Below are 19,322 nucleotides of genomic sequence, written 5' to 3'. Positions count from 1 at the left end.
ATGCATAGCTGTCCCTTTAAAAAAAAGAAGAAAACATTGGCTACTTTAAATGGTAAGGGGAGTTATTAAATGGTATCAGATTAGTGGTCACCAGGGTTACAAACAACAGGAGGGAGGGTGGCAGAGGTGATGTGGTTATAACAGGACATCGTGGAATCTCCTTCTGGTGACAGAACAGTTCTGTATCACAAATGTGGCGATCAAAACACGAACTTTCACGTGTGATAAAATTGGATCGACGTACACACACACACACGCACATACACAAGTGCATGTAGGATGGGAGTCTGAATAAGATCTATGGATTGTATTAGTGTCAATATCCTGGTTGTGCTAGCATACTGTAACAGTGTTACAAGATGTTACCGTAAAGGGGGAGCATGGATAAAGGGGTCACAGGCTCTCTCTGCATTTTTACAACTCCATGTGACGCTGCAGTTTTCCCAAAATTGAAAAAAAAAATTTTAAGTAAACACCAGCCCACCCACCCACACCCCCTCCTAACTGCCCTCCCCCCTCCCCCCCCCCCCACACACACACATGCCTAGAGAGACGACAGCCTGAGATGGCATGCCCTGATCCAGGTTTTCCATTTTCAGAAGCTGACTTTGGAAGCAGGACAAGAGAAACAATTTATTTTTATGTATCCTTTGTAGATCAAAGGATTAACAGTTCGGTTTCACTTGGGCACAAAGTGTTTGTGTGCACATGACACAACTCTTAATCATTATTTTACCCTTGTCTTTTCCAAGTTTATGGGTGCAGAATTCTTGGTTACAGTAGTAGCAAGAGCTGGCTTAGCTCTCAGGCTACTAGAAGCAAGAAAGATATTTATTGAAGAATTTCGGGCGTACAGAGAATCCACAGGCAGCCTGCAGAATCCCTTTTGGAAGTGAGCAGAGACAAGAGCAGCTCTGGAGGCCTAGAAAACAGAACTATGAAAATAGAATGGTTTTGTGGTGGGCACAAGTGGCAGGGAAAAGCTCGCTGCCTGGGAAGAAGATATTCCACCTCTTTGGGCATCACTTGCCCAAGGGTCAAATTCCAGCCCCGAAGCCCCTTGTGCGGGACTCAGGACATGCATCTTCCCCCTGGCTGTGGGAGATGACGAGGGCCACAGTTGGGCCTCTTTGGTCTCCTCAGTAAGCAGCAGACGCCGGAATTTAACACTGCCTTAAATTACCCACAGCCCAGGAGAGGTGACTTCACGGCAAATCGGGCAGCCCTTAGAACAAATGTTCCCTTAAAAAGAATGGTCAAAAGCGTAGGCATATACAAAAGCCAAGGGCTGTGCTATTTATGAAAGAGTACAGGGGAGGCAAGTTTTCTACCCCCAAAAATACCTCTTTTGTGTAGTTTTTAGAACGCCATCATTTGGGAATGTTTTCCTTTTAAGCATCAACCCTCACTCAACAGGGCATTATAATGCCCGTTCCCCAGGTGAAGACAAAATGCTCTACTTGCCTGGGTGTGAATGTCTGGGGAACACTTAGCAGGACTCTGTGCCACATGAGAGCCCCAGAGCCTGGAATCGGGGAGTTAGAAAAGAGGCCGAGCCTGCTCCAGTTTTGCCCAGCACTGGTACAGCCCAAAGAACAATTCCGCGGCAGCATACCTGTCACAAGTGTAGCCAACCCCAGGCTGCGAGACGCTGGAAAGCAAAGCAGAATCAGGCGCCATGTTCTGTACACAGTGTGACTAATAACGAGATGGGCTAAACCTGCACACGTTCCTCCTGAATGGCCGTTTACTCTAGGAGTGGGTGTACGGATCACCAGTCAGCTGAAAAACCATAGATAAGAACAGGATGCTCTCATCCCAAGGAACAGAGTGTCTGCACCTGCACGCAAGAGAGTCCCAGCCATCTGCCCCAGGGGATCTAAGCCCCTCTTGATTAGAAGCAGAGGGGGCCTCACCATCCCCAAATCCTCAAGATTGGGAAATGAACAATGGGCTATTATTCCACTATAGACTGATTGTTATTCTAGCAATGGAAGAACTTTTAGCATTGATAGAAAGGCACTGGCTGCCAGAGATTCTAAGTGATAGGAGAGGGAAGAACAGGTGTAATATGGGGGCATTTTGGGGACATTGGAGTTGTCCTGCATGACATTGCAATGACAGATACAGGCCATTGTATATTTTGTCTTAACCTATAAAATTGTGCAGGACAGAGTGTGAACTGTACTGTAAAATCCATGGTTGTTGGCAATGTTTCGATATGTGTTCATCGACTGTAACAAAGGTACCACACTAGTGAGGGATGTTGTTGTGTGGGAGGGGGAGGGAGGGGGACATATGGGAATCCCTTATATTTTTATGTAACATCTACATAATCTAAAACGTCTTTAAAAATAAAATTAATTTTTTTAAAAAAAAAGGAAAGAAAGAAATGGATGCTATCCCAGCCCAACCCAAATGACCCCCGGGCCCACGGGTTCTACTCTCAGCACAGTAACCTGGTCAAAGGAACGCAATAGGAGCCACAAGTAATTACTGGCAAAAATGATTCCAGTTTTTACTTGCATTTCCCCCAAAAAAACATTCAATGGCTTGTATTTCACCCATAGTCCACATTGCCCCACATCCCTCTTTCCTTGTTTCTCTCTTCCTGTCCTCAACATGGCAAACTTGAAAGCTCCTCCATTTTTCACATACTCCCAACTTTCCCTCAACTGCTCCTTTCCCTTCGTATATACAACTTTTAAAACTTCTGAATGCAGATCTCCTCCCCAAGTCACCACTTGCCTCCTCATCTCCTTCCTGCCCTCCCCTTCCCCCGCCCCCTAGCTGATTGCCTTGATCTGCTGCTTTAGGTCTTAGGGCTCTTGGGGGACAAGACTAATAAAAGGACTTTTTTGCTCATAATGTTAAAAGAGGATTTCACCATACATGAGTGGGCAGCAAGTACATTAGAGGGAAAGCAGGGACGGAGCCCAGCTGTCAAGCGTGGATGAGCTCATTCACATCCCCAGCACGTCAAAGGCGGTCTTTGTCTGCTTAGGAAACCGCACCTTGGGGTCACAGTCAGGTGCTAGGTCCACCTGCCCAGTCCTTGGCTCTTGAGCAGTTGCCATTTGTGCAATGGATCCAATTGTGGCATTCACTGAGCATGGACCTGGACATGACACACAGCTCTAGCTATCGTCCCAGTGCCCACACAGCAGGTCAAGATGTCCACTTGGCAACATCCATTCCCGGCCACTTCCTCCAGCCTTGAAACCCAGAGGTGCCTTTGGCGCTCCCATCTGCAAATGTGATCCGGTGTAAAAAAGCGTGTGATACCAAAGTGACATGGCTGTCACCTAGGAGGGACGTCCTGCAGCTGACATGGGTAGAGGCAACAGCCATGCACAGCTTGCTCATCTAGAGCCATTGGCACCGGTGCGAGAGCAGGGGCCAGGGCTTTGATAGCCAGAGACACAGGTCCCTGTCACCAAGGATTTACAAAGCATGGGAAGATTTAATCCTCTCAATGGCACTGGCATGTAAAGGCTACACAGATTGAGACTCTAAAGGGTTTAACCACATGAATTGTGCTTCTCTCCAATGTGCTAGAGAAGACCTCAATATAAAGGAAAAGAATCAAGGTAGTGAAGTTAAACCAAGTCGTACTCCATGACAATTCCCAAAATTTGTTCCATGGGATGCTAGACTCCCTGGAGGAGTTAATAGGTACTAATGTAGAGCATTCTTTCCCAGTTCAGCAAACACTTACCAAGTACTTACTGTGTGCCTGGCACAGTTCTAAACCCAGGAGATCCATGAGTGAACAAAATGAGAGGAAAAGGAGGGAAGGAAAGGAGACCTCAGTTTGGGAAATGTCTAAGAATAACTCTAGTAAAGGCAATGAGAATAAAAGAACTAAATTCATTATACTTCTTTGGTGGATGACATCTACTATTGCCTACCTAGTCAGTTCATCTGTCCAGAGAATGTACAATTTCTAAATTCAAGAAAGAACTATATGAGCCAGTGTTTCTATGACCTACAGAGAAGAAAAAAAAGAAGTTAGTATTTGAATGACAACTATTATTGAGACATTACCTCTTTTAATCCTTATCTTCAACCTACTGTGTTGGTATTATTCCCATTTTATGCCCAAGATTGCATTGGTTTTGCTAACTAGAAAGAGTAGAATGCAAATGCTTTGGTTTTTTAAAAGAATTGTTTAGTTTTTTAAAATAATTAGAATAATTTTAAAAAGTGACCAGTTGACCAGCACCAAAACCCAACCTGGAATTCATCTGTAACTAGTCATTCACATGCAGTTTTTATAGATCTTTCTGGATATAGAGATTTTCAAAAGAAAATATCCATGAAGTGGAACAGGAAGATTAACTATATAAAGGCTTGTAATTTGGGGGAAAACTGACTCCGTTTTGACCAAAGATAAAGAGCAAAGACTTTATGTTATTTGCTGTTCTGCTTCCTTGAGTCATTGATCAAACAATAATGAAATAATAATGAATTTCTTCCTATTATGTGCCATTTTTATTTCATTATTTTTATTTTATTAGCATGTTACTTTAATTCTGAGGCAATAGATAAAGGATCCATTCTCTTTATTAAGGTCACTGGACTGCTCCTACATTGATTTCAATCCATTCTCATTTCTCAAAGATTTGCTGCTAAATATCACTTTGTCTCAGTTGGATCATTCCCAATGGCATATAAGATTTCTATGGAATCTTCCTTTTTCAAACAAACCCACAAACAAATAATAATTAAATTGCTGGATTTCCATTTCCATCCATGATAGGGTAATTGGTATCAGACTTGGCCTTCCACAATAAACTAGAAAATTGGGCAAGATATACAAAACAACTGTGTTTAGACATTGGACAACAGCAGCACAAGATTCTAATTCTTTATAGAAGGGAAACAAATGAGGCAAACCCCATGATCACCTCCACCTTTGTGCTAGGAGGCAATTTCTGGACTGTAGAATAAGCAAGGGGAATCCAAACAGAGAACAGAAGTTTCACCAAATAGGGCAGACCAAGATTTGAGTTAAAGAGCTGAGGGCACCTTGAATTTGTAGGGCTGAGTACCAGAGAAGAGGGAGCTATGCAATGAAAGAGCTCCAGAATTCCATGCAGTCCCCTTGAGTCTTTGCCTGAATTCTGAGCTGCTAACGCATTGGGTGAATTTCCAAAAGGCTAGAGAAAGAACAACAACAGAGATCTATCAGCTGAACAATTCTTAGAGCTCTCAGAAGGCTAGAAAGTGTTTTAATTCCAACCAGCTAGAATAGTGAGATCTTGCTGAACATATAGAGAATTCAATAGAGACCCAAAGAATTACTTCTCTGTAGTAGAACTAAAGTAGCCCTGAAGTAGAGATCATTGCATACTCACCTTAACAAAGCTTAAAAACAAATCTCAGAAGGATCAAGCTGCCCCAAACATAACAACTGCCTGCTAAGGCACTCTTTAAAGGAAGACAAATATGTAATATTCAAAATGTCATGCAGTCAAAAATTACTAAATGTGCAAAGAAAGAGGAAAATGTAATCAATTGCCAGAAGAAAAATCAGTCAATAAAAAAGACCCAGAAATAGGGGAGTGGATGTGGCTGAAGCAGGTGAACACCTGCCTCCCTACATGGGAGGATCCAGGTTCAGTTCCCAATACCTCCTAAAGAAGACAAACAATGAGCAAACATCGAACAAAAACAACAAGCAGACAACAAGCAAAAAAAAAACCAATCAAACAATGAGCAATGAGCAAAAACAACAAGCAAGACAATGAGAAAAACAACAAGCAGACAACAAGCAAAAACAAATGAGCAGGAAGCAGATGTGGCTCAATCAGTTGAGTGCCCGCCTCCCACATGGGAGGTTCCAGGTTCAGTTTCTGGTCCCTCCTAAAGAAAAAACAAAACAGACAATGAGCAGATAAGCAAAAAACACCAAGCAAAACCATCAAGCAGACAAGCAGCACAAACAACAAGCATAAACAATGAGTAAACAGACAAAGGAGCCATCTCAGGGTGTGGAAAATTTTTAAAATTTAAAAATTAAAAAGACCCAGAAATAACAGTGATGATGAAATTAACAGGAAAGGACTCTAAAACAGCTAGTACAAATATGCTCAGGGATTAAAGGAAAACATGTATATAATAAGTAAACAGAAGATACAAATCACTACCAAATAGTCTAGAAATAAAAAATGCAATAGCTACTTAAAAAAATAAAATCACTACCTGGGCTTAACAGAAGATTAGACATTACAAAAGAAAAAATATATCAATGAATTCAAAGATATAACAATAGAAATTATCCAAACTGAAGCTTTAAGAGAATAAAGATCATAAAATCAATGAAAAGATACCCAATAAGCTATGAGACCATTTAAGCGACCTTAAATGTAGTTTGGTATCCCAGAGGGGAAAAAGAGCAAAGTAAATAGTTGGTGAAATAATGGCTGAAATTTTTCAAAATGTGATCAAAACTATAAACCAAGATCCAAGAATTTTCACAAACTTCAAGCAGGTTTTAGCAAACCTCCAGCACAGCCGGGAGGGCTGCCTGAGGCCTCTCTGCTCATGGCCTCATGACCCAGCATGCTAGCCCTAGCCTGCTGACCCGGTGAAAGTAGTGGCAAGAGAGGACAAATCCAGTGTGCCAGCGGTTCTCAAGTCTCAGTTTATGTCACATTCTCTAATGTCCGATTGGTCACAGCGAGTCCCGTGACCTGCCCCAGATTCAAAGGCTGGAGAAATAGACTGTCCCTTGCGGGAAGAAACAGAAAAATCACATTTCAAAGGGGCATACACAATGGGATAAGGAGAATTTGTGGCCATTTTGAAATCTAACCGGTGAGTTTATCAGAGGCTCCTATTTAAAGGTATCCTCTTTCACATCTCATCACACTCTATATTCTTCTTTTATTTTTTCTGCCCAGCATTTATATTAAGTATCAGTTTATCTACTCCATTAGAGTAAATGCCATGATATCATCACTTTCTAGGGCATTATTTCCAGTGCAGGCACATGAATGGTCAAGAAATAGTTGTTGAATGAATGAAAGAATAAGGAAATAGGTACATTTTCTAAAAAGTCTATAAGACATACAGTCCCTACTCTTCAGTAGTACATTTAAATATTACCTCTTTTATTCATTTAGAAGACTCAGAGAGCCAAAAGAATGTGTAAATTTAGGGGGAATATAATTTTGTCTCACAACTCTTAATAAAGCACCGTGTATCGGTGTATAATGTAATATTAGATTAGGACAAATGGTCACTTTATCTTTTGTACAATTTTCATATCCTCACAGGGTTCTCAATAATTAGCAGGTAATAATAAATATTTGTTTTACTTCGATGGACTGACTTTCAAAGAGTAAATCATGAGCAAGCACTGCGAGAACTGGACTTTATTCAAGAAATCTGTAATACATGTTTTGAGTTTTTTCTTTTTGCCACACTTACTTTGTTTTGGCTGAAAATTTGATTGTTAGGACAAATTGCACATTCCCTTACAACTGAATAATCAGGCCAAGTCCTGGCAGAAGGTTCAGTTTGGTCAAGGTGGTTAATCATTATTATCCTAGTTAAAATCTAACCTAAGGCTTTATTAATCAAAAGTGGTTCAAAATTCTCATTTTATTGTTTAGGAATGAAGAAGCTAAAGAGAGTGGGTGTTAACAATCTTTTTGGAAAGGAAAAGTTGTGGCCTTCTTTTATATTATCTATTTTACTAAGCAAACATGGTAATGATGAATTGCCATCTGAGTATGACTCTGTTATCTCGTCTGCACTGAGAAGAGGAAAACGATTGGTATAGAAGATAACCTAATTCTTCAATTAAAAGTATTTTGTAAGATAGTTTTTCTTGTTACTCTCCCATCTTATCAAATGATTGTATGCACATATACCCGGAACTTTTTATACTACCCAGAACCTCTTATCCAGAGAACTCCCAAGAATTTTCTGGTCTACCAACATCTACCAGCACATTCACAAATAATGCCATACAGTTTTCTGACACTCATTAGAATTTCTGAGATTTGAAACAAAGGAGATTCAGAAAAGCAAGCTTTATATATTACCTGGAAGTAACTAATGTAAGTATCAATATTATTTGTAATCAGTAAAATGCTGTTTATTCCTAAGTAACCATTTCTTAAAAATTTTCTTCTTGGTCACCCTCTATATTCTTAAAAAGTATTAAAGATCTTAGTGTGCTTTTATTTACATGAGTTTGTCTATCAATATTTATCACATTAGAAATTAAAATAAGAATTTTAAAAATATTTATTAATTCATTAGATATAATAATAAACCCATTCCATATTAACACAAATTTTTATTCATAATTATATAAAACTAGCTATATATTTACAAAATAAAAAATTTAGTGAGAAAAGTGGTAATATTTTGCATTTTTGAAAATATTTAATGTCATATTTAATGACAATGGGGTTGTCATACAAATTTCTGCTTTCAACCTGTTACAATATCACAAGCCATGCAACTTCTAGAAAACTCCCCTGTACAGTCCTCAGACAACAAGATGAAAAACAGCAAATAAAATCTTAATATCATTATGAAAATAATTTTGAGTTCGCAAACCTCCCAAAGGGTCTCTGGGATGCAGAGTCATCTCTCGGTGACAATTTCAGGTCCCCTGTCCTAAGCCACTAGAAAGAACCTCTCTCTCTGACCAGGGTCTCCTGATGGAAATTATATGACCCATTCAAAAATAAATGAAAATTTACCAAAAATTTCAGAGGAAAGAGTAAATTTTATTCCTTTGAATTCCATGGAAAAATTCATTTTAATTCATCTGATAGGATTTGTACATTTTTATGAAAGAAAACTGTTTATGTGACCCCTAGAATATTTTTCAGCTTCAAAAAGTACTATAGGTACTCCCTCCTTACTTGTAAATTACAGTAATATTATCTTACAAGAATGGATTTTCCTATTTTTAAATTTTTTAAATGATTTCTCTTTTTTCCATAAAATGGCTTTTTATTGCATCTTTTTAAAATTTTTAATCAGTTTTATTGATATGTATTAATAAAACACACAATCTATCCAACATGTACAATTAATAGTATTTGGTATAATCACATAATTGTGCATTCAATTCAATCAATTCAATCACCATTACAGTATTTTTATTATTCCAATATTAATAGTAGTAATAAGCAAAAAAAACAAACAACTGTATCCCTTAATAGTCACCTCTCAGTCTCTTTAAGCTTATCCTTTAGTACATAGCTGCTATTTCATTTCCATCTATTTCATTTATTTTGTACATTTATATTTTTCTTTTCTTAAGCATTTTTCCAATTTTATTGATGCATATTAATAAAGCACAAATCCATCCAAAGAGTACAATTGATGGTATTCAGTGTAATAGTGTGTTTGTGTATTCATCACCCCAATCACTCCCAGAGTACTTTCATTATTCCAATAATAATAATAAACAAAATCCAACGAACAAAACTCATCATTCTCAATCTCTCTATGCCTTGCTTGCATACCTAACTGGTATTCTTTTTACTTCTCTCTAGTATATTTGTATTTATATTTTGTAAAAGCAGTCTTATATACACAATATCACCCATATTTGTGTTTTACACGAGGTTTTACTAATATCTTTTACAGTTCCATGTTAGTTTTTAGCTTCCTTCTAGTTATATATAATCTTATACTTTCCTTTTCTAACCACTGCCTTACCCAAACAATAGCTCTGCTAGCTACAAACATCATCATACACTTTAATCATTTCTATTCATTTCCAAAGACTTACAAACAGCCTTTTTAACAATTTTGCACAGATTAACCCTCAGCTTTCCATGCTCTGCCTTCCTTCTATTTTTTGGTGACCTGTATTCTAGTTATTAACTCCATAAGTTTATGCAGTATGTTTTCATTATAGCACAATCATACAGTATTTGTCCTTTTGTGTCTGGCTTGTTTCACTTAACATAATATCCTCCAGGTGCGGCGGCTTGCTCGGTCGGTAGAGGTGGGGTCTGGCTGCGGACGAGGGGTCGGTCCAGCTCTGGACGAGGGGTCGGTCCCGCTTGGGATGAGGGGTCGGTCCCACTTGGGACGAGGGGTCGGTCCGGCAGCAGACGAGGGATCGGTCTCACAAGGGGTTGCGCGGTTCGGCTGACGGGGTCGCCCGGCGAAGCCGGCGACGAAGGGGTCGCCCGGAGAAGCAGGCGACGAACTGGGGACAAGGGAGGCCAGGCCCTTGTCGGGGGCTCCCAGGACTGGAGGGCGCACGGCAGAAGAACTACCGCGGAGACAAGGTAAACACGCAAGTCCACTTTACTGAGGGAGAGGCAACAGTTTTATAGGGGCTGGGGAAGGCTGATTGGTCGAAGCCACACCCTGTTCTGATTGGTTGCCGGCGAAAGGTCAGTGGGCGGTACTGGACGGGGGAGGGGTGGTGGTTAGGGATTGGCTGTCGCTGTTGCTGGGGGAAGGGGCAGGGTTTAGGGATTGGTGGCTGCTGTTGCTGGGGTGGAGGGCAGACTTGAGTTTCCCACCCACGCCTGGCTGTTGCTGCTGTCGGGGGAAGGGAAAAGGGCAGGCTGGATTTTTCCGCCCACACCTGACTGTTGCTGCTGTCGGGGGAGGGGAAAAGGGCAGGCTGGATTTTTCCGCCCACACCTGGCTGTTGCTGCTGTCGGGGGAAGGGAAAAGGGCAGGCTGGATTTTTCCGCCCACACCTGGCTGTTGCTGCTGTCGGGGGAAGGGAAAAGGGCAGACTGGAATCTTCCGCCCTGGGCCTGCGCAGGGAGAAAGAAGAAGAAGGGTGCCGCCCCACAAGGCATTGTGTGGCGCTATCCGGGAGGAGGGGCGGCCGCGGAAGCATGGCTGCCGAGAAGGGGAGACCCGAGGGCACTCTGCGCCCATGCCGAGCTTCCTTCAGGGGTGGCGGTGAGTCCGACCAGCCACCCTATTATGGGGGCAGTGGAATTAGGCCTACCGCGGCCGCTCCCCTGCCAGGCCAGCAAACCACATTTCAGCCCGAGGGGTGACCGCATTTCCCCCTTCTTTTCAAATAAGGGCCAGGATGGCAGCAGCAACAAGTAGCTGAGGCCCAAGAGGCAGTAAGCAATGAGGGAAGCGGGGCTGAAGAGGGAGGTGAGTATGACGGGGATACAAATGTACAATTTGGGGGGCAGTATCTTGCCGTTGCAAGCAAGGGTGGCCAATGTCCAATTCTCATTTATCTCGGTGGCTATAAGGTCCATGTGCTGTTAAAAGTCCAGGATGATAGCGCGTTACAGGTGGTTGATCTCTTCTTGGTGGCGAAGAGCGGCAGAGGTAGACTATGTGATGGTCTGGAGGATCGCAGCGGTGAGGACAAGTTGCGTCAGGGCACCAGCGACGGTGGTGGCGGCAGCGTCGGGAGTGGTGGAGACGTAGGCGAGGACAAGAAGGCCAAGGTCTTCACGGGTGCGAGAGAGGCCGATGTTAATGGGGCGGGCTGACATGGGGCGGCCCAATCTGCAATGTAATGGGGGTTCAAGCAAAAAAGGAGGGGGGGCGGGGGACGAGAAGGGACGCTTCGGATGGCTGAGAAGAGGAGTGAGGTTGAGACAGGAGGAAGCTCCGCAGAAGTATGGGGAGGCAAAAGCAGAAACGTTATTAGATGCTAGAAAGCAGGCTGCAGGCCGGGGAAAGCGGGTTGTGGGCCGTTTTGCGGGCCTGGTGCTGCTTGAGAGCGATGGCGGCATGGGGGGCCGTGGTTACAATCTTCTGGGGTGGTAGTGGCTAGACAGATGGCGGAAAATATTATCAAGAAAGCAAAGGTTATGAGAAAGAAATAGAGTATTAAAGGCTGTGGGGGAAGTGAGAAGATCATTTAGAGGATAGGGTTGAGAATGGTATGTTTAAGACAGAAGCTTTGTGGTTTGTAGGAGACTGCTTTATAAACGAAGGAGAATGAGGGCAGTAAATATAGTAACGATAGATAGGAAGATGACAGTGAGGAGGAGTCTTTGTTTAAGGTTCCAATCGTCCGGCGCAACAGTGGCTAGGCCGATAGCGAGGGGTGTTGCTAAATAGACAATGGCTGCAAAGACAAAATCATCTTCTGTTTCCTTAAGAATAACTTTTCTTTAAATACTTAGTAGCATGCAATATTAGAAACCGTTTCCTAAAAGCAAGTTGGCAGGGGAGCTTGGTTGCTGTTAATCTTTCCTGTTACAAAATTACCTTTTATTATTATTATCATCAATTTAGTTTTATATATATATATTTAGGAATGACCTTTTGGAATTAGCCATTTAATACCTTAATGTAAACTATTGAAGATAAATTTTATCTTTACAGAACACATTCCCTTACGTAAAGTTATCACAATACCTTTTACACTTGCCGCATGCAAATTAAATTTCAAGAGTTTATGAAAAATTAGCCATCTTACTTTAGGACAAAATACGTCTTTTTGCAAAACTTATTACATTTCCGTTAGCATTTTTACAAACTTTTAACCTTTTTAATATTCATATAAGTTTTATATTCTTTATATTATCCTGTGAAGAAAAATAAGTTATTCATTTTAATCTAGGCAAGAACAACTTTTTATGAAGACGTACAGTTAATTTTGTTAATTAAGACTTACAATTTTTTTTAATTGTAGATATCTTATTAACATTTAAACTTATGTATTAATATAATAAACTTAAGTATTAATATAAGCGCTTATTTAATTTTTGGCCATTTGAATAGAGCTCTTTTAAAGATTTCTAGTAATTTATATTTACCATCCGGAGGTATCACAATATACGTTGACATTGAACGAACAGACAGACAAACACAGAACAATTACAACACATTAACAGAAATATATAATATTAAAGGGGAGAAGAAGGTCCCGATATACTTGAAGCTGTTTGAAAGAGATCTTACACCGGTGAGTGTCTAGGAGACCGGCGAGGGCCCGAACTTGTGGGGCTTGCTTAGCAGATAGGATGTTACCCATTGCTAATGGCCTTTTGGAGCCGATAAGAAAAGGGGCCCTTACCTTGAGAGCGCGGCGATGGGAGCCGAGGTGCGCGGTGAGACGAGGGGTCGGAGCCGGTGGGGCTCCGACGGTGGTCGCGGGCCAAGAGAAGGCCCCGACGAGGGGAGGGCGGGACGACGAGTAGTGGAGCAAGGCAAAGGGGAGCAAGCGCAGAAGGGAGGAGGCAGAGGTGAAGGCAGGGGTGGAGGTGCTCAGGCACGTGCTCCTGAGAGTTTTATTGGCGCCTCTTAATCATAGCGGGTCGGTATAAGCCCCCGACATGGAAGGAGAAAGCCATCCAGCGATTCTCCCAGACCGCCGTGGATCGTATGAGGTCGCCAAGGTTCAGGAGCAGCAATGCAGAGCGAAAAGATAGGGGTGAGAAGAGAGGAGAGCGTAGGGCTATGGTAGGGTTACTTCAGACGTGCAAGCGCGTGCTCCCGAGAAATCCAAGGCTCCTCTTAATCATAGCGGGTCGGTATAAGCCCCCGACATGGAAGGAGAAAGCCATCCAGCGATTCTCCCAGACCGCCGTGGATCGTATGAGGTAGCCAAGGCTCAGGTAGCAGCAATGTTGCACGAGAGAAGTCCCAAGGTGAGAAGAGAGGAGGGCGTAGGGCTGTGGTAGGATTACTTCAGACGTGCAAGCGCGCGCTCCCAAGAAATCCAAGGCTCCTCTTAATCATAGCGGGTCGGTATAAACCCCCGACATGGAAGGAGAAAGCCATCCAGCGATTCTCCCAGACCGCCGTGGATCATATGAGGTAGCCAAGGCTCAGGTAGCAGCAATGTTGCACGAGAGAAGTCCCAAGGTGAGAAGAGAGGAGGGGGGGGAGCCGCCAGGTTATGGAGTGAGGCTGTGGTGGGGTTGCCTTGCCCCACGTTGTGCTGTGGTGGGGTTGCTTTGCCCCACGTTGTGCTGTGGTGGGGTTGCTTTGCCCCACGTTGGGCGCCAACTGCTGTCCGGCTTGCTCAGTCGGTAGAGCATGAGACTCTTAATCTCAGGGTCGTGGGTTCGAGCCCCACGTTGGGCGCCAGCTGCGGCGGCTTGCTCGGTCGGTAGAGGTGGGGTCTGGCTGCGGACGAGGGGTCGGTCCAGCTCTGGACGAGGGGTCGGTCCCGCTTGGGATGAGGGGTCGGTCCCACTTGGGACGAGGGGTCGGTCCGGCAGCAGACGAGGGATCGGTCTCACAAGGGGTTGCGCGGTTCGGCTGACGGGGTCGCCCAGCGAAGCCGGCGACGAAGGGGTCGCCCGGAGAAGCAGGCGACGAACTGGGGACAAGGGAGGCCAGGCCCTTGTCGGGGGCTCCCAGGACTGGAGGGCGCACGGCAGAAGAACTACCGCGGAGACAAGGTAAACACGCAAGTCCACTTTACTGAGGGAGAGGCAACAGTTTTATAGGGGCTGGGGAAGGCTGATTGGTCGAAGCCACACCCTGTTCTGATTGGTTGCCGGCGAAAGGTCAGTGGGCGGTACTGGACGGGGGAGGGGTGGTGGTTAGGGATTGGCTGTCGCTGTTGCTGGGGGAAGGGGCAGGGTTTAGGGATTGGTGGCTGCTGTTGCTGGGGTGGAGGGCAGACTTGAGTTTCCCACCCACGCCTGGCTGTTGCTGCTGTCGGGGGAAGGGAAAAGGGCAGGCTGGATTTTTCCGCCCACACCTGACTGTTGCTGCTGTCGGGGGAGGGGAAAAGGGCGGGCTGGATTTTTCCGCCCACACCTGGCTGTTGCTGCTGTCGGGGGAAGGGAAAAGGGCAGACTGGAATCTTCCGCCCTGGGCCTGCGCAGGGAGAAAGAAGAAGAAGGGTGCCGCCCCACAAGGCATTGTGTGGCGCTATCCGGGAGGAGGGGCGGCCGCGGAAGCATGGCTGCCGAGAAGGGGAGACCCGAGGGCACTCTGCGCCCATGCCGAGCTTCCTTCAGGGGTGGCGGTGAGTCCGACCAGCCACCCTATTATGGGGGCAGTGGAATTAGGCCTACCGCGGCCGCTCCCCTGCCAGGCCAGCAAACCACATTTCAGCCCGAGGAGTGACCGCATCCAGGTTCATCCATGTTGTTGTATGCTTCACAACTTCATTTCTTCTTACTGCTGCATAATATTCCATCATGTGTATACACCAGCTTGTTTATCCAGTCATCAATTGAGGGACCCCTGGGTTGTTTCCAACATTTGGCAATCGTGAATAACGACTCTGTGAACATCAGTGTGTGGATATCTATCCATGTCTCTGCTCTCAGTTCTTCTGTGTATCTGCCTAGTAATGATATTGCTGGCAAGTCTAAATTCAACTTCCTTAGAAACTGTCAAACAGTCCTCCACAGAGGCTGTACCATTCTACATTCCCACCAACAGTAAATAAGCATTTCTATCTCTCCACATCCTCTCCAACATCTACAGTTTTCCGACTTCTTAATTGAAAATGATTTCTTTTAAAGTGAGAATTTTTTCAAAGTTCATTCCTTGAAGATTCCTATTCTCCTAATAGACACAATCAAGGCAGATAAAAATTATTCACATCCTTCAGTTGGTGAAACTAAGAATGAACTTAATTAATATGCTCAGAGTTAGACAAAGGCCCTTGACTCTTTAACCAATATAGAATTAGAAATTATCTTTTTTAAAAAAATCAGTAGGTCTAATCGAAGAAATTGGCAGAGCCAACCAATTTTCATTTTTATTCCCATTGTGCCCAGTGCTCCAAAATGCTAACGGACAAGACTCTTGGGGCATTGTAATGGAAATGAAGTTAGCTCTTCATATTAACCCATGACTTCTATCTGTGAAAGTACACTTCTTTTGAAATTTTAATATGGTTTTGTAAGGCTGTAAGTTAGACCAAATGGCAAAGAAGAGAGGACGTTAAAGTATGGAAAGATTCTAATGGGTATTAGCTGGGTAACGAATTACCACAAGCTATAGTGTCTTAAAATAGCCATTTTATTAGCTTACAGTTTTGTGGGCAGGAAATCAAGAAGGACTTGGCTGACCGGCTGTCACTCAGGGCTTCTCTTATGACTGTGGTCAGTTGTTGACTGGGCTGCAATGACCCGAAGGCTGGACCGGGGTAATCTGCCCAGTTTCACTTACTCCTAGCAGTCGATGCTCTTCGTCAGCAAGAACTCAGCTGGTCTGTTTGTGGGTGTCCAGTGTGGCAGTTTCAAGGTAATCAGACTTTCTTACATGGTGCTTGGCTTATCCCAAAACAAGCTTCTTAAGAGAATTAGGCAGAAGTTGCATGGCCTTTGGACCCAGCCTTACACAACATCGTTTCCAATGCATTTTGCTGGGTCCGAACAGCAGTTTCATGTGGAGGGCAGATAGCCCTGCCTTTCAGGGGGAGAAATGTTAAATAATTTGCAGGCATGCTTTAAAATTGATATACTATGTAAAGTTGAGAGTGCCTGCTTTAATATTTTCCAATGAAAAAAACTATTTCTCACGAAGACTAATGCCAGGAAAAACACATTACGTCTTTATTCTAATTAAAATATTTGTGATCACATGACGACAATTTATGTTCAAAATTCTTTGATCTTGTTCAAAGTGTTCTAGTCTGTTAAAGGATGCAAGCTTTTGCAGAAGACAGATTTTGAAGAATTCTTTTACTTTACAGTTAATGTGTTTTTTAAAACTGCTGCTTGCTGAGCTGTTGCTAGAGTTACTGTTAAATTAAGTATTACTATAGTAAAAAGTTGTTCAGATAAGCTCTGAAACAGTGCACTCTTGAGAGAAGGGTTGTTTCCCTCTTCTGACTGGTGAAACATTTTACATTTTAAGATAAAGGGGGGATTTGTATGTTCTCAGCAAAAGTTTAACCATTATAACTTACCTTCTCTATATGGATGTAAAAATAGAGAAGAAAACTCTGAAAAGAAAATAAAAGAAAGTCTATGCAGAATTACATGGAGTTCAATAGTGGGCAGAAAACATGGGATGCTACAAGCCTGATGCCCAAACCTCAGAATGCTTGTTACCTTCAGCTGAAAGATACTGAATCCAAGAGATGAACCAGATCCAGGACAGGCTAACCATTGAAACAGAATTTAGGGTGAGTTAAAATGGAGCATTTTAATTAGGACTGATAATTAGAACAAAAAAATTAAGCTGAATTCACAGCTTAATTCACACAATAAAGGCAATCATAATAGTAATCTTTTATTTTGAATGTGGAAATTTCACGGTAAGTCATAAGAAAAAGCTGAAAAACAAAGAACCCTAAGAATTCTAGATAAAAGTCACCCTTAACATTTTGCCTGGATTTTTGTTATCACTTCTTAAGTGCTCTCCAAGCTTTACCCTCGGCAGAAAAATCATTCTATTAAAAACTGAATCAATCTGAAAACCTTCCAGGTAAAAAGCAAAGTCCTTACATGAATTTTTGGCCCTACAGACATCTTTCACCTCCCTTCCATTACCCACTTCCAGAGCAAGTCACCCACCTTTTCCAGCTCAGGGCCTTTGTCTCTTCCTGCTGTCTCGAATTCTCAACTTCCTTCCCTGCACCAGTTCTCATGGTTCATTTTTCTCCCTTACATCCTTCAGGGAATGCAAAGATACAAATGCCCAACAGACAGCTGAAAATGTAGGTCTAGAAATCAAAAGAAAGTTCTGGAATGGAGATCTTGGCTTAGACGTTGTGAGAGTTGCCTTCATCAGAAAGTTGCTTTCATGGAGACAGGTGAAAGTTAGAAGAGAAAAATTGTGACAATAGAACCTGGAGGAAGAGTTAAACTTCAAGGCAGGAGTAAAAGAAAATAAATAAAATAAAGTAAGTCGGAAAAAATAAGTAGAGAGGGTCGTGGCAGTTAAAGGCAGTGTAAAATCTTAGAAGTGGTAGTTACTGGGCAACAGATTCACATACTTCTGGGCTGTAGTTGGGTGAGAACTAAGAACAGGCACTGGCTTGACAATTGAGACTTTGGGAAGTTTCTCACAAAATTGGAGATGTAATTTTGGTAAGGTATAGGGAGGTAAAAAAGCCAAGTTAAGGCATGAATGAGAGGTGGGAAGTGGGAAGCAGTGAGTATAGATCCCCCTTTCAAGATAGAAAATTGCAGTTTCCTTGAAAGCAAGAAGAAAGAAAAATGTTTGATTTGGTTTAATTTTCTTTTCTTGCCTTTCATTTTTCTCCACAATACTTTGTTGCCTTAAGAGAAGGAAGAAGGAAAGAGTGAAAATCACTGGTAACAATAAATTCTAGAGGTGATAGGGAAGGGAGGGGTAGAGCAATGATGAAGTAAAGAGCTGGTGACTGAAGGAGACATGGACTTTTTTGTTTTGTTTTTATATGAGACAATAGAACATGTTTGAAAACTAAAGGGAAGGATTCCAAACGAGAGGTAAGGTCGAAGAAGAAAGAAAGGGATGAGCATTCCTTGAGCCAAGATCCCCGGTGTGGGTGTGTGTAGGAGCTAATCTCACTCAGAAGGAGCATTGCCTCTATTACACAGGGAGTTCCATTTTCTCTATTCAAAGTCACAAATTGGAAAAAGAAAAGAACTCAAAATTGTGTGGCAAAAAGAAAAGAACTCAAAATTATGTGGCAAAGGGAGTGAGAGAAAGAGCTGAGCAAAGGAATTCAAGAGGATTTCAGAGAAATACGGTGAACCCCATTGGGGTGGTGCTTACACATAGTAGAGTAGTGAAAATGTGTACGTGGATTTGTCATATGCCTCTCTTCAGCATTTTTCAGCTGCTTAGATCACGGCTCAAAAAAGGACGCTACCTGAATTTATCTAGGGTTGGGGTTTTCTCATTGACAAAGAACAAAACAAATACCACCAAAGCAACAAAGCAAATGTTATTGACCCGCCAGGCGAGAAGAGATACCTCAGTAAAGAAATTCCCTGAAGAGTCAACTGAAAGACTAAGTCAGGGGTTATTGAGTGTCGGGCAATTCCTAGTCATTATGCTAATTGAGGATTAGGATGGAATGAGCCCTCAGATCTGTATGTAGTTTATTTTTCTCAACGTCGCTGTTTATTGGTCGGAAAGGAGATTTTAGTTGGGTCAGGAAAGTTTGGTAGGGAGACAGGAAAAGTGATTGACTAGAGGAGGTGATTAGACAAGACCTGAGAGCCGGAGGTGGATGTGCCACGTACAGAGAACTTTAGAGCCCTTTCACATGGTGGCAACAGTTGGGGAAGAGAGGAAGACGGGAGGAGGGTGTGGTCAGATGCCCCCATCCTGGAAGGGGCCGAGGGTTCGTGTGGTGTGGAGAGAGCGTGGATGACAAGCAGTTCGCCCAGCCTTCCTCCCCACCAGGCGGGATGGGAAGAGAGATGCAAGTCTCCGTCAGAGAGTTGCTAGGAGCTGCACTTACATGACCTGAAGCCTCA

At 43.1% G+C, this 19,322-nt stretch overlaps 1 protein-coding gene and 1 non-coding gene across 7 annotated transcripts in view; both read left to right on the top strand.

The window, feature by feature from the left end:
* CELF2 (CUGBP Elav-like family member 2) overlaps window positions 1–19,322 on the top strand; it is an 840,440-nt gene that overhangs the window by 346,123 nt on the left and 474,995 nt on the right. The window lies entirely within an intron of this gene.
* Window positions 13,947–14,019, top strand: TRNAK-CUU (transfer RNA lysine (anticodon CUU)). Its single transcript has one exon. It is a non-coding gene; the product is annotated as a tRNA-Lys (tRNA).

Source organism: Dasypus novemcinctus, chromosome 20 (genome assembly GCF_030445035.2).
Source record: "Dasypus novemcinctus isolate mDasNov1 chromosome 20, mDasNov1.1.hap2, whole genome shotgun sequence".
Lineage (NCBI taxonomy): Eukaryota > Metazoa > Chordata > Mammalia > Cingulata > Dasypodidae > Dasypus > Dasypus novemcinctus.
Note: the sequence above shows the minus strand (reverse complement) of the source record. Positions and strands in the feature narration are given on the sequence as shown.